Raw genomic sequence first — 9,603 nt, forward strand, 5'->3', positions numbered from 1 at the left:
CATAATGTGATTGTGTTAAGATGATTCCATCAGACGTTCTTAGAATCTTCATTCCAAGAATTACATCGGCTAGACCCATGTCTTTCATGTCAAAGTTTCTCTTTGACATGGCCTTTGTATCGTTAATTACTTGAGTGTTGCTACCCATGATTAACCTATCATCAACGTATAGACACACTATAACATGGCCATTTGATAGCATTACATTATCAAACTTCAAGTGCCATTGCAATGGCGCTTGTTTCAATCCATATAGAGACTTTACGAGCTTGCATACATTTTTCTCTTGTCCAGGTACTACAAACCCTTCGGGTTGCTCCATATAGATTTCATCTTCTAGTTCACCATTTAGAAACGCGGTCTTTACATCTATTTGATGAATCTCAAGATTGTGCAATGCAGCAATAGCGAGAAGCACTCGGATAGATGTAATCCTTATTACAGGTGAATAGGTATCGAAGAAGTCATGTCCTTCCTTTTGTTTAAAACCCTTTACTACTAGTCGGGCTTTACACTTATCCACTGTTCCATCGGCCTTAAATTTCCTTTTAAGTACCCATTTACAACCTAGAGGTTTCGCACCTTCAGGTAGATCTACCAACACCCAAGTGTGGTTTAGAAAAATTGAATTAATTTCGCTTTGAACAGCTTCTCTCCAATGTAGCCCGTCTGGGCCATCGAAGGCTACTTTTATAGATGTTGGTTCTTCATCTAACATAAAAGCAATGTAGTCAGGACCAAATGTTTTTGGTGTTCTGACCCTAATACCACGTCTTAGTACTGTATCCTTTGGATCGGGCCTTACACGCTTGCGCGATTTAGGTTCCTCATCCGCTGATTTAGAACAAGTGGTTTCATCCTCAATTCTTGTCTCAGAGTTGGATGCTACGTTTTCCTTCCTTTTGCAAGGAAACGTATTTTTAAGAAATACCGCGTTTCTTGACTCAATTGTTGTTCCCACGGTAACAGTCGGTATTTAAAACTTGTGGACAACAAATCGATATGCACTACTGTTAAATGCATATCCAATGAAGATACAATCAACTGTTTTAGGTCCAATTGTAACTTCCTTTGGCGGAGGAACCATCACCTTTGCCAAACACCCCTATACTTTGAGGTATTTGTAGGATGACTTCCTTCCCTTCCACAACTCATAAGGAGTAACATCTTTTCCTTTGAGAGGGATTTTATTCAAGATATAGTTGGCTGTCAAAACAGCTTTCCCCCACATGTTATGTGGTAATCCTGAAGTCAAAAGCATTGCATTCATCATCTCTTTTAAAGTTTGATTTTTGCGTTCTGCAACACCATTAGATTGTGGTGAATACGGTGCAGTAGTTTGGTGGATTATACCACTTGCGTTGCATAACTCCTCAAACGGGGCTACATATTCGCCTCCTCTATCGCTTCGAATCGTTTTGATTTTACAACCAAGTTGATTCTCAACTTCGTTCTTATAATTTTTGAACGCTTCTATTGCTTCATCTTTACTTCTTAAAATATAAATATAGCAATACCTTGTGCAATCATCTATGAAAGTGATAAAGTACTTTTTACCACCTCTAGTTTGCACCATCTTTAAATCACATACGTCCGTGTGAATTAATTCAAGGGGTTTTGTGCTTCGTTCAACCGAGTGAAACGACAACTTAGTCATTTTTGCTTCAAGACAAATTTCACATTTATTTTGGTTATCCACTTCATTAGCCTTTAGTAAATCTAAATTCACTAATCTTTTAATGGCTTTTGAATTTACATGTCTCAATCTACAATGCCACAGGTTTGAATACTCAATCAAGTAAGAGGAAGTAGACGCATTATTATTAATAGCCAAAGGCTTGGGACCATGGCGCGTAGCCGCACTAAGCTTGAAAAGCCCATCGGTTACATAACCTTTTCCGAGGGATTTTCCAAACTTATACAAAACAAACCTATCGGATTCAAATACAAGTTTAAAACCCTTATTAACTAGTATAGATCCAGAGACTAGGTTCTTTCGGATGTCGGGCACATGCAGCACATCCTTCAGCGTGACAGAGACGCCAGACGTTATTTTGAGGATCACATCTCCAGTTCCTTTGACTTCGGATGATGCTTGATTTCCCATGTTGATCTTCCTCCCATCAACAGGATTGTAAGTTGAAAACGTACTCCTATCGGCACAAACATGAGCAGTTGCTCCAGTGTCGATGTACCAGCCTCCCTTGTTTTCAATCAAGTTGGCCTCTTCAGTGACCACAGCGATGAGGTCATTTTCGTCTCAGTCTTTGAACTCTTTTTCAACGACGTGGGATGCCGGCTTCTTCTTCTTGCTGCGGCAGTCTTTGGCAAAGTGGTCAGTTTTGCCACACTTGAAGCATTCGCCTTCAAATTTCTTTGCAGGCTGCTTTCCTTTCCCTTTATCCTTTTGACTTGGACGAGGGAGCTTGTTGGAGAGACCGCCCCGCTCCAACAAGTTGGCCTTGGCTTCAAAGAGGCCATGGCCTCTTGCCTTTCGGTCGTTTTTGTGCACGTCGGATTCAATGCGCAATTTCACGATCATTTCTTCAAGGGTCATCGCCTTTTGCTTGTGCTTAAGGTAGCTCTTGAAGTCCTTCCAACTAGGTGGAAGCTTCTCAATTATCGTGCCAGAAGCAAAAGCTTCCGGCAAGTTCATCACCTCGGCGGCGAGTTCGTGGATGATAATTTGAAACTCATGTACTTGGTCTATCACTGGTCTTGAATCGACCATTTTGTAGTCCAAGTACTTAGCTATTACAAATTTCTTAGTACCGGCATCATTGCTATGGTACTTCTTCTCTAGGTTCTCCCACATTTGTTTAGATGTGGTTACATTAGAGTATACATTGTAGAGGCTATCATCTAGTGCACTTAAAATAAAGTTTTTACATAGATAATCCCCTTTGTGCCATGCGTCGTAGTCGGAGAAGACCTCCAGTCTGGTCTCTTGATCGCTTGGCCTGGGTGGCTCGTCTTCCTTGAGGAAGTGCACGACCCCCAATGTTGTCAAGTAGAACAACATTTTCTGTTGCCACCTCTTGAAGTCAGATCCTCCAAACTTGGAGGGCTTCTCAGCGAGCGGCATCATTCTCGGCATCAAAGGCACCGAGCTTGGTCCATGATATGAACCATTCAAGTTGACTCCACTTGAGCCAGCAACGTGGTTGGGCATAGGGCCCCCACCATTCATGTTGGGCATAGAACCCGCCATGGTCGTACTAGCCCCGAAGGAACCAGCACCCGCGTGAGACCCGAAGGCCCCAGCATTCGTGTGAAACCCGAAGGCCCAAACACTCGATCCATTAAAGGATCCGAAGGAACCACTAAAAGTGGAACTAACTGATCCACTCGAGGTGGATCCACCAGTGGGCCCAAGGGGGTTAACAAATTGGAATTACAAGAGATAAATAATACCGGGCGTAATACAACCCAAGACAATGCAGAGAGAGTATGATGCTTGTGAGTATGTGAATGTTATTCTGTTCGTCCTAATGCAAGGAATGACTAGCCTGTTTATAGGCTTGGTCCACTGCAGGGGTCAACTCAGCCTTGATGGCTGTCATCATGGCTCATAATGGCGGGCCTGTAACCACCGGCCGTTACGAGTTTGAAAGCTGGAGTGGTCGACGTTGAATCTAGACGTTGTACACTCCTTAATTCAACCGTCACATGTAGACTTCGTGAAGCGACTTGATCAAGCCATCGCTCAAGGCACAGCAGGCCGAGTTGATCAGGATGCTGCCCAAAACTAAGGTGGTCCAAAACATTTAAGTCTGGATCCAGGGACAAGCCTAAGAACCAAGCCCAAAGACCAAGTCCAAGTCCAAGTCCAAGACCAAGACCAAGACCAAGACCAAGGGCACGGGCGCGGGTGCGGCTCGGCTCGGCGCGCGTGTGGGCTCTTTCACCCATCTTAGTCCACGATAATTACTAAATGTAATTAGTCACTTAATAAATACACATTTAAAGATGTGTCTTATCTCCTATGTGGGAGAATTAACACTAGTTAATTACTCCCTACACTTTCAACTCATAGTTTTATCAAAAGCTACAATGTGAGCAACTTTAATCCACTATTTCTCACTCACCAAGAATCGGATTTGAGAAAGTGAGTATACTACAGTCATCTACGCGGAACGTAGATCAACGCTATATCATTTAATTCTCCAAAATTAAATGTCTCATTAAATTTATTATTGGTTGAACTTCATTGACCGGACATCTTAAATTCAAGATTCCAACACCAAAGAGTTGAGTCATTTCGTTTTTTGACAAAAACTTTATCTTCCCTTATACTTTACGCCCTCTTACTTTATTTCCTATCTTACTTTGCACTATCCATTTTAACCTTTAAAACATCAATTTCTTAAATCCCGTACCCAATGCCCCAACTATCATGGGACAATACTAGTTAAAGTAGAGAGACAGTAAAGTAAGAGAGAAAAATGTAGAGAAGATTGTATTTTATTCTCTCACTTTCTACTTTAACTATTTATTAATCCCTCGTCCGCGAATAGGAGTCCCGATATTTTTGGTACGTCCGTAAATAGGAGTCTCGATTCGTAATTACTTTAAATGGTAAAGAGGCCTTACATTCCAATAACTCATTTCACACACAGATCATTTAAAATTAATATACACAAGTGGGACTCAGTCACCCATATTCTACTAACATTCTTCCTCTTACTTTTCTCAATACTCTCACTGTCCATAAAAATATACACATATAATATGGCACGTGAATTAAGAGAAAATATGTAAAGTAAGAGGGAGAAGATGAGAAAAGTAGTTAAATTAGTGTTACTGGATAGTGAGACCCACATTATTAGTGTCTTTGTGTTGATATAAGTTGTAAATAACTATTTGTATAGGGGTTCCCGGATTCACATCATGTAATAAATTGGAATAACTTTTCATATATAGAAATTCTCATATATTTCTGGAGAAAAATGGGACTCCTATTCGGTTATATTTTTCTAAAATGAATGTTAAAAGAAGTGTGACTATCTTTCATGCCAATCTTAACGATTTGGATTAATTTCAGCACAGTACTTGAGTTTAAAATTTTAAAATACGTACCAATATATGATTGAGAATATTTGTGATGTGTTATTCCTTCATGATATTGCATAAAATTGGCTTTAATTTTATTTATGAATTAATAAATAATTTAAATAATGATGGATAGTTGTTGGTTACCATCTTCTTTAGGGTTAATTTCAGCAAGAGCACTTGTTTAGGGAGCTTTGTTGATTACATCTTCTATTGATTAAAATATGTAAATTTTAACTGACTAGTTTTCATTTTCATAAAAACACGAGATAAGTCCGATACATTCTTCACTGTAGCCTAAACCATGGTCGTACATTCGCCAACCTTCGTATATTGAGGGCAAACTAAACTATGTCGATGAATGCAACGTTCGAACTGATAGACTTGTCTTGTATAATGCTGAAATTAGGATATCAAAAATCAATAATCTGTGAGTTCTACTCTTCAGCATTAATGTAGGTCATCATCCTCTATGGGCTCTTCTTGGTTGCAACGAGAGAAAAGCTCGTACATGTTTACGTGCTTGAGATTATGGCGGTGGAAGCTGTAGCAAACAGCAGGACCAAGAAGAATATCTGAAGAAATTTAACACCACATAATCTAAGGGCTTGTGATTGAAGAGATAGAGAGATGATTCAGGGGAAGCAAAACATAGTTGAAGGAAGAAGATTTAGAGTATTCAACAAATGGAAAAAAATAGAAAAATATTCACTTTTTATTCACATAAATTTGTGACAACAAGAGTTGATGATGCAATGTAATGTAAATTGTCTGCATTTCTATGAGAATCTCCACAAGTGGAAAGAGTGTCTATATATAGATGTACACATGGTTCTACTACGAAATATACTAATTTCATCATTCTACTTGATTTTGTAAATTTCCCAAAATCACCATCAGATTTGTTGATACCTTTTTTTCCAGCAAAAACAAGGCAAAAATACCCTCTTTAACTTTCTATGATGATGAGTTGAGGGCCTTCTTGTTGGCAAAAAGTTGGCGAAGGAAAGCGAATTTCCCTTTGGCTCGACTAGAGAACTCGATGATGGCAGCGTTCTTGGTCTCTGGTGAAGATGGCGAGGAGGGGGGTTTCAGTGTGAAGAGGAACTCATGGAGCATCCGGATGATCTGGCTGAAGCTAGGTCGCATGTTAGGATCTTCAACCCAGCACGACTGGATTATATATGCGAGCTCTGCTGGAGTGTCGTCTGGCAGACTAGGCCTCTCTTGCTGCATTTTGGAAATCACAATTCAAGTTACTATCCATCAATCTTTCCAACAAGATGCATCGAGAAGATAGACAGTGACACCATCACTTTTCACTAAGAACGTCAGATGGATAGGCTCAAGTGAACAAAGAGCTCTTCAAGTTTTATCATAATAAGACATTTTATAGCAGAAACACATCGATATCAAGCTCATGGATACTCGAATATCTTAAGTTCATTCTGACGATCAAGTAAAGAAAAACATGGCAAGGTTGCAAATTGCAAGTATGAGCACTCTCAAATCCATTTGTTATTCTCCCTCTATCCCAATTAAGTTGAGTCGTATTCCTTTTTGAGATGTCCCAACTAAGTTGATTTGTATTCCTTTTTTGACAAAAAACAAAACATCTAATCACTCTTACTATATTTCATCACCTACTTTTCTCTCTCTTAATCTTTCCTACTTTATAGCCCTCTCGTAATTTTCAACACAATTTCTTAATCTTTGTGCCCAAAAGTTTTGACTCAACTTAGTTCGGACGGATAGAGAGTACTACATATAGATAGGTGTCTCATATGAAAGCAGGCACTTTCTAGACTAAGTCATGAAAAACCCGTATGACAAACATCTAGTATATTCAATAGGGGCTTTGCATTGACAACACAATCTATGAATTATAGAATCAATTTTTTACTTACACTCTAAGGGAAAGGGCATAACTCGGAAAAGACTTGGCAAAACATGAAGAATAAAAACTGATAGATTTGCTCATTATTGAATAGGAAGAGTGTATGGTTTCTGCACCTTGAAAGCAGCAGCATAAGCAGCCTGCAAATTTGACATTCCCTCAAATGGCATGCGATTTGTAAGCAGCTCCCAGAGGACAATGCCAAAACTGTAAACATCGACTCTGTTATTGTAGTGCTTCTTCTCCCCCTGGCGAAGAGTCACAGTACTGTATAACTGCAGCGTCAAATATATCGCTAGTTAGGAATATACTCATATAAACACATCTCAGTTTGTGACGTAGAAATGTCAAACAAAAGGCTATGATAATGAAGAATGTATAGAGTAAGAACGCATAAAATTCTATTCAAGAAAAGATAAAACGAATGTGGTCAGAAACTGTTAGATTAAAAAATGGAAACCTCAGGTGCCATCCAGCGATATGTCCCGGTTTCTGCAGTCATCATCTCAGTGACAGTTTCTTCTCTGGCAAGACCAAAATCTGCAAGCTTCACAGACTTCTGATCTGCTGTAAGCAGCAAATTGTCTGCACCATAGGGGTTGGAGTGTATTTCTTCTCAGTTAAAAAGCATAAAAAAAAAAGACCCCAAATCAAGATATATAGAAAAAATTTATTTTTTTCACACGTGGTGGTCAATCTAACAATATCAATAACATGGATCAGGGAAACAAACAAAGTCATAATCTTCATGATGCTTGGGAAAATAATCTTAAGAAGAATACTAAAACTACGAATCTTGGTGAACAGAAAACAGTTTACAACGATGTAAGCTAGTTACAAATTACAAAAAAAAAATAATCTTATACAGCTCAGCAGGCCATGATACCGGGTTTTAGTCTCTATGTATAATCCCATTTGCATGTAAACAATCCATGGCTCGAGCAATGTCCAGAGCAAAGTTTAATGCCAATGTCAAATCCAACTGCTTAGGACGCAAACTCCCTAGGTATTTCCGAAGTGACATCCCCGGCAATAACTCAGTAACTATCACCATTAAAGGTTCCTTACAAGCTCCAATAAACTGCAGAGGAATTTAGATCATGCTAAGTATAACGAGATGGGAGAACTCAAAACATTTCAAGACTTCTTAGAAAGAGGCACATTACTGATAACACTGATATTCGAAATAGAACAAACTCCACATCCAATACAAATAAGAAGAAACAATTTCTCAGAGATGCTCACCTTGACAAGGTTCTCATGTTTTTACTTTCGACATCATTGTCACTTCCCGAACAAAGCGACTCTCAAGCACACTTCTCTCTTCTGAGGTTTGACCACAGTTAAGAACTTTGATAGCAACAATACGATCACCATACCTGTTTAAAAAAGATAAATTGATTGTCAAATAACAGACACAGATACAAAAACAAGAAACACGCCAAAGAACATAAGACGGAGCTCAATACACATACTACAACCCGCAAAACTATTCACTATTTTCCAACTTGAGTCTACATAAGAGCAAAACTAAGCCTAGCATCAATTATATGTAACATTCAGGCCCACCCCAAAATCCAACAAACAGAATGATTCCATTTCCAAATATCTACACAGTATTGGCTATTCATTATTCCTTTCACATCAAAATACATTATTTCACGACTCACATGATCACTCATTTCGCTGCCACATAATTAAACACATAAGCTTCTAAACATTCAAAACTCAAAAGCAACTGCATAAACTCAATTAACTCAACTATCAATACAAACCTTCCTTGATAAACTTTGCCATGAGCTCCCTCACCAATTTTTGATCCAATAAAGAGGGATTTGGGGTCAACAAGCACTTTCTCATCAATAGATAATTCAACTGAGGCACTGATTGATGATCCTTTAGAAGAAACTCCTTCAATGGATCTTGAGTTCGACTTGTCATGATTTCCCCCATCCTCCTCTTTTTTTCCTCTGCTCTTCCCACCGGAACTCATGACTTCCCAAAATTACTAAATTATCCCCGAGAGCCTCATCATAACCTCACAATTCTATACTTTAGAAAAACCATCATCTCCCAAATCAGAATCCAAGAAAACTCCAATACTAGTCTCAAGTTATCAGTAAAAGATTAGCTAAAGCATACACTTTTAAGCCCATAGCAGATAAGGAAAAAAGAATATCAATCACTGTATCCAATTGAAGTCGTGTAAATTCAGCAATCACTACAAAAAATACAAGTAAAATCAAACCGAAATCAATCCGATTTCTACCCCATCAACAGAAAAACACCCTAAAAATTACTCTTTTTTACCTAAAAGGATGAGTCTTTTCAATTATTGGAAAAAAGAGAAATTGATTCTTAACTTTGAAACCCGTAGGGAGAAAAAAATTACAGCTTGAAACTGAAGCCTAAGTTATCAGCAAAAATAGTCAAGAAAATGAAAAATAAGGGAAAAGAAGAAACCCTAAGTGAAAGCAAAGGAAAAAAGGGGTGGAACGAAGCCTACAGTTGCATCTACTGTTCTATACACACAGAAAACATGCATACCAAAAGCAATCAGAGAACTAAAAGGGGTCAAACTGGAATTCTCTAGAAATTCCCGGAAAACTGAACTCCCACTACAACTCAATCAAATCAAATTCGAATTTTGATTC

At 38.7% G+C, this 9,603-nt stretch overlaps 1 pseudogene; it reads right to left on the bottom strand.

Moving 5' to 3' along the window:
• Positions 1-5,739: 5,739 nt before the first annotated feature.
• Positions 5,740-9,215, bottom strand: LOC121790740 (annotated as a pseudogene).
• Positions 9,216-9,603: the final 388 nt, after the last annotated feature.

Source organism: Salvia splendens, unplaced genomic scaffold (genome assembly GCF_004379255.2).
Source record: "Salvia splendens isolate huo1 unplaced genomic scaffold, SspV2 ctg605, whole genome shotgun sequence".
Classification (NCBI taxonomy): domain Eukaryota; kingdom Viridiplantae; phylum Streptophyta; class Magnoliopsida; order Lamiales; family Lamiaceae; genus Salvia; species Salvia splendens.